This window comes from Rattus norvegicus, chromosome 20, assembly GCF_036323735.1.
Source record: "Rattus norvegicus strain BN/NHsdMcwi chromosome 20, GRCr8, whole genome shotgun sequence".
Lineage (NCBI taxonomy): Eukaryota > Metazoa > Chordata > Mammalia > Rodentia > Muridae > Rattus > Rattus norvegicus.
Window position 1 is genome coordinate 29,872,152 of NC_086038.1, and position 6,000 is coordinate 29,878,151.

A 6,000-nucleotide genomic window follows, 5' to 3' on the forward strand; every position below is an offset into this window, starting at 1 on the left:
GTGGGTGCAGCCTGGGGAAGAACACCCCAAGAACAGCATCCGAGGTTACTTCCTGAACTCGACATGCGTGCCCCTGTACAGTGACACATGCGTGTGTGCGTGTATGTGTGCTGGCCGGCAGAGAAAAACGATTCACTCATTCTACAGTGCAGGTGGCAAACAACCAGACCACACCCAAGCTGAAGCCCATCAGAGCCCACCGAGGCGAGGTCTGATTTACACTTCTCTACAGCCCAGGAACTGATGTCCCGAGATAGCCCTCTGCCATGGATGCTTGTTTACTGACAAGCCGTGGGGGAGTCAGGCTGAGCCACACACACAGGAAGTTGCAAAGACCCAGGAGCCCCTGCTCCCGACCCCATGGGTACCAGGACAGGCACAGAACCTGGAAGGCAGAGCAAGCCAAGGCTAGCCCGTATAGCCCAACCATGGCTGGTTTGAAGGTCTTCCAGGTCCCACCACCAGAGCAAGGCACTGGTGGGGGACCAACCCTGGGAAGGAGGCAGAACGGTCCAAGGGCTCTGCTACTACGAGTGTTAATTTAAGAGCTACTTAGTGACCAGCAGAACTGAGTTAACTCAGTTGTGGGGGAGCGGAGACTCTAAGTCCAGGGAAAGGAAAAATAGAGGAAATTCCCCTCGGCGCTTTCCAAAGAGAATCTTCCAAAACACCCGGTGTCCCTGTCCTCTACTGAGGAAGGGAAGCGGAGGCAGGTGGGGGGGCGGGGTGAACAGAACACGAGTCGCAGGCCACTTCAGGACACTCACCATTCTGCCTCTAGAGACCCATTTCTCCAAGACTCCAGGCCATCCATTCCCCAGTCCTCTCTTCTTTAGGAACTGCTGGAAGCCCAGAGTCTCTCCAGTGGCCTACCCAGTTCCCAAAGGCCACAGGCACACAGGGAGCCCAGACACCACATGTCTGCTGCAGAGTTGCCCTAGCTCCAGGCCAGACTGGACGCTTGTGCCACAGAAAAGTCCACAGGAAACATATAAAGATCTGGGGCTACCCCACCTCTGCCCCACCAGCCCCTGTGCTGGGATAAATCACCTAACCTTTGCCAAGCCTACTTAAGTCCTCCAGCTCCAACCCCAGGCAGCACACGGGGGAGTGCAGCGTAATTCATGGTTGTGTCTTGCTTGCTTCCTATCTGATGTGTGTGCACATCGGTGTGTGTGCACGTGAGTGTATATACATGCATGGCCAGGCGTGGAGGCTGGAGGTTGACACCAGTGTCTTCCTGAATCACTTCCTATTTGTGTTTTTTTTTTGGGAGACTGTGTCTCGCTAAACCTGGTTCTCATTCTGACCAGGGAGCCTCAGAATTCTCGGCTCCTTCTCCCCAGCACTACGCAAGACTGTGTCAGCTCTTTGGTGGGTTTTTTTTTAACTTATTTATTTATTATGTATACATCATACAGCTTTCTGTCTGCATATGTGCCTGAAGGCCAGAAGATGACCCCAGATCTCATTACAGATGGTTGTGAGCCACCATGTGGTTGCTGGGAATTGAACTCAGGACCTTTGGAAGAGCAGTCAGTGCTCTTAACCGCTGAGCCATCTCTCCAGCCCCTCTTTGGTGGGTTTTAGTGATGGAACTCACGCATGTGCTTGCATGAGACCCAACTTTACCAACTGAGCCACATATCTGACTGCTGCAGCCTCTGTGCTTTGGATGGAACCCGCACAGAAGAACCCAAATCAAAATGCCATTGGGTCCTCGTCCCCATTCAACATAACACAATCACTAGAATGAAATCCTAAAGATGGCTGTGGCACCCACTGTCTCCCTAGAACATCCTGTGAGCTAGACAGTCCCCAGCCATCTCCATACACACTGGCCTTTCGTTCTTGGACACTCTTACAGGGGAATCCTTCTCCCTACCCTGTTACATAGGAAAATAAGGCACAGAGATGTTAAGGAGGGTCACAGAGCTAGGACAGGAATACAGATCTGAGGGTCTGCTACAGTAGCCGAACAGGGGTGGAGCGGTCAGGACACGCCATGGGGGAAGCTCTCCTCCAACAAGGATGCTGCTCACTTTTTCTTTACCAAGTCCCAGACAAAGGCCTGACTGGACAATGTCGCCAAGCCAGCTGCAGTCAAGACCCTGCAGCTAGCTCCCAGGTCCCAGGCCCATCCCCATGCCATGCTGGCCACAGGAAATATGCAAAGCCTGTCTCCAAATGCCTTGCTGTGGGAGAGGCAGGGAGAGGCAGCGCTGCCCACCGGGAGGCCAGAGCCATGATTTGGGGCTATTCTTAGCGAACCACTGGCTCCCCTCCCAGAGGCCCAGCAGGCAGAAAGCCCAAGCTTCCACACGCCCTGCCTGCCACTTCCTGACCCTTTCAGAGGACCCCAGGACAAGGAGGGGCTCCGGGCAGAGAGAGAGAGGACAGAGGGGGCTGTCACTCCCAACAAAGAGATGTATGGTGTCTACATGTTCCGATTTGCCCAGGATCCCAGCCAAACACCTGGCTGCCAAAGAGACTCCGGGCCGTCCTGGTCGCAGCCCTGCGGACTGTTGGAAAGTCACTAACTTGATATGAACTGTCTTCCATTTAACCCTCCAGGGAGCTGGGGTTAAGAATGAGGTAACTGCTACAGTGACGACTGTGGAAGGTCACAAGAGCATTTGGTGTCAAGCTGTATCAGGGTCAGGGTTGGCTCCAAAGGTGCCAGGCTGGGCAGAGGCGACATGAGCACAGCCAGAATGTGGGAGACTCTGCTCTGTCCACGCCAGAGGGAGATAGCTCTCATCCCAGATACCTCCCGCTGGTATACAGAGACAAGTACCTAAGGCTCAAGGGCTTAGGGAAGTTCAGCAGGAAACTTCAGAGCCGAGCAGTGTGCGCACAGTGGCACAAAGTGGCATGAGGGTTCACAGAAGTCCTGGGGACACAAAAGGATGGCATCAAAGGCTGAAGAAGCTTCTGCTGGCGCCCCAGGCAGACACTCAGCCCAGTAACAGAGAGGGCAGGAGATTGCATGCCTTCAGACTAAAACAGACCGCCGAGCTCTCTGGGACCCTCTTAATCATCCCCAACATGGACTAGAAATACATTGGGGCTGGGGCTACTGTTGGTAGAGTGTTTGCCAACATCCATGAGGTCTGGGTTCTATCCCCAGTACCCTATAAACTGGGTGTGGTGGAGCGTGCTTGTAACCTTAGTACCCAGGAGGTAGAGACAGGAGCATCGGGAGTCTAAGGCTATCCCTTGGCTACCTAGTAAGTTCAAAGCTAGCCTGGGATACATGAGGAAGGAAGGAAGCCATACCGAGTACCTGTCCCTCCACGCTGAACAAGACGGTGTCTGGCTCAGCTGCGGTAACCACAGCAACATTCACCTGGGACTGTGTCTCAGCATCCACAGCTATCCAGACCCTAGCCTTGACTGGCAGGTGCCTCTAACCAGTATTTGTGCCCCACCCACCAGAGGCGGGGCACAACTGGCTCCACGGCTATCTAGTACTTGAGAACCATGAGACCCGGTGTCAGTTTATATGCATGTCTGTTCTGTGAGTCCACCTGTCTGCCCACTTACACACCTGCCGCCCAAGCGAACTGCAATGCCAGGAACACAAGCCTGTCTATAAGTGTCTGTGGCTGCTCTAGTCCTCTTTCACAGGCTCACAAACACCTGTCCCCTCACATGTCTACCCTCCTGGGATGCCAGCCCACCCGGTTCTGTGCCTGTTCTCAGGTAAATACGTTCAGTTCTTCCCTGTGTCTGCCCACCTGAATATGAGCTCATGCTCCACCCACATGGCGCTCCCTCCTGTGCCTGGTTAGCTCCCACTAGAACAGTGCCCAAAACCTTGGACGGAAGATACACTCCCAACTCCTCCAAAGTATCGGGAACAATAGAGAGAGACGGAGCAGAGTCCCCAATACGACAGAGCCTCAGAGTAGGGTCAGAGTAGCCCCACGCTGTCCACTCCAACACCAGTGACCGGAGCTAAGTGGGCTACCTCAGGCCTGTCTGCCCTCACAGGAAACCGCGTCTGGCCAGTGCCTCCCACCCCTCCCCTCCAGCCCCCACGATGGAGGCTCTTCAAAAGGGAAGTAAGGCTTCCTCCAGTAAGGCTAGTTCAAACGTCGGCAGCCCCAGACCTGTGCTCCATCTGACCGGAGAAAACAAATGGGTGTTTGGACTCCCCTCACCCCCAAAGCAAACAAAATATGGGAGTGGGGTGGACACACAGAAGCAGGAAGTCCTAGCCAGCCCTCCTACGCATGTTGCCCACCCCACCCCCAACTCCGCGAGATGCAAAGGGGTCCGGATTAGTAATGCTAATGAGGAGGGTGGGGTTGCCTGCACCGGGACGTTGAAACACAGCTATCTGTAAAGTCTCAGGTCACCCCAGTCAGTACCCTTGCCACACCGGTGTTTTGCAATTCCCATGAGGAGCCTCCTGGCATTTTCTTCTCCGGCTACCAGCCCAGGGCTGGTATCAAACTCTCTATCAGAGAACTGGCCCAAGTGTTTCTCTCTTGTGTTCCCTTGCAGGGCGGAGCCACATGAGGACAGAGCCTTTCCAAATCTTCCCACTTCCCACACTGTCTGTGCATGGCCCCGAGCCCACATCTCACAGGTGCTCTGACACTGGTTGTGGGCAGCCAAGGACCGGCCCTAGCTGGAAGGAGAGATACCTCAAGCTTGCCCCAACCAGGCTTTTGTTGGGTCTGATTTCCAAAACATGAGCATCCTAGCCACGACAAGAAACTGGAAGTCAGTCCCCTGAACACTACCTTTTCTAATAAGTCTATGTCTTTTTTTTGGGGGGGGGGTCCTCTGAAGCTTGATAAGAGGACAAATGGACACAGACACCGCACATCCACAGTCACATGAATGTACACAGGCTGCATGCACACCCACGCTCACACCAAGGAGACCCCGCCTCAAATGAGACCAAACCGAGCGGCGAATCAAAGCCTGTGCCTGCCAGGCCCCTGAGTTTGCTCCCTCGCCCCTGGGCCTCAAGGGCCCCTCAGATAAGTCTGGGGACCCCATGCCGGGATCGCAACCCAGCTATGTTTCCTAACTTCTTTGGAAGCCCAGCTGGCCAGGAGGGCTCTCAGGCCTGGCAATGAAGAGCGGGTGTCGCCAGTCCACGTTGTCCCCCACTCCGAGGGAAGCCAGAGTACAGGAGCTGAGTCCGGGATCGACCTGCGCACGACCCGGGCGCAGCTCCGGCTTTGAGAGAGCGTGCTGGCGCCGGCCTGGGGCAGGCCTGGGTGGCTCAGACGCCTCCTCCCAAGACCAAGGGACCCCGATCCTTCCTCGGCGCGGCCCACGCGTGCTTACCTGGCAGCCGCAGCTCCAGGGGAGCGTCGCGCTCTGCGGCCGGGGACTGCCGGCGCCGAGGCGGGCTGCGGGCACGACTCGCGCGGGCTCCAAATGGCTCCGCCCACTCTCCCAGCCCATCCGGGGGCGGAGGCAGCTCCCGCGGTGTCCAGACGGTGCAGACCCGGCCAGCCCGCGGCCACCGAGGCCAGGATCACCCCCGGAGCCCCGCCCCGAGTCCGGATTCCCCCCGCCCCACGCCCGAGCGGGCGCGGTTACTCGGTTCCCGGTCCGGCCCACCGCAGCTTCGGCCTCCGCCCACCGGGAGGGGGCGCGGACTTAAAGATACACTCACCCGGCCAGGGTCAGATAGACACAACCCTCCCACCCCCACCCTCCAACTCAGTCGCGGCTCCCGGAGGGCCGGGTTCCGGGCCAGCTTCCTGCGTCCGCTCGCCCTGCGCCCGGAGGAAAACTCGTGGATAGAGGGACCTGCGGGAGAAGCAAGTTCCCCTTCCCTTGTCTGCTAGGCTACTTCTGGAAAATACCCTAGGAGGACTTCCAGCCTCCTTGGCTGGAGAAAAACGCCACACCCCCTCCCCTACTCCAGGGCCACTGTAAATCTGTAGCCCCGGGCTTCCCTTTTCTGCTTCTGCAGATCCAGCGGAATATCTGGACTCCAGAAACAGGATTGATTTCTCCTGTGCCACT

The 6,000-nt window shown here is 56.6% G+C and overlaps 1 protein-coding gene across 2 annotated transcripts in view; it reads right to left on the reverse strand.

Annotated features, from left to right (window-relative positions):
* The window catches only part of Pald1 (phosphatase domain containing, paladin 1), a 65,084-nt gene extending 59,502 nt beyond the window's left edge, over positions 1 to 5,582 (reverse strand). The window contains exon 1 of one of the 2 annotated variants that reach the window (XM_039098611.2): positions 5,311 to 5,582. The gene's annotated coding sequence lies outside the window, so the exon portion shown is untranslated. The remainder of the gene's footprint in view (positions 1 to 5,310) is intronic. The other variant, XM_039098612.2, reaches the window with a different exon arrangement.
* Between the last annotated feature and the right edge of the window lie 418 nt (positions 5,583 to 6,000).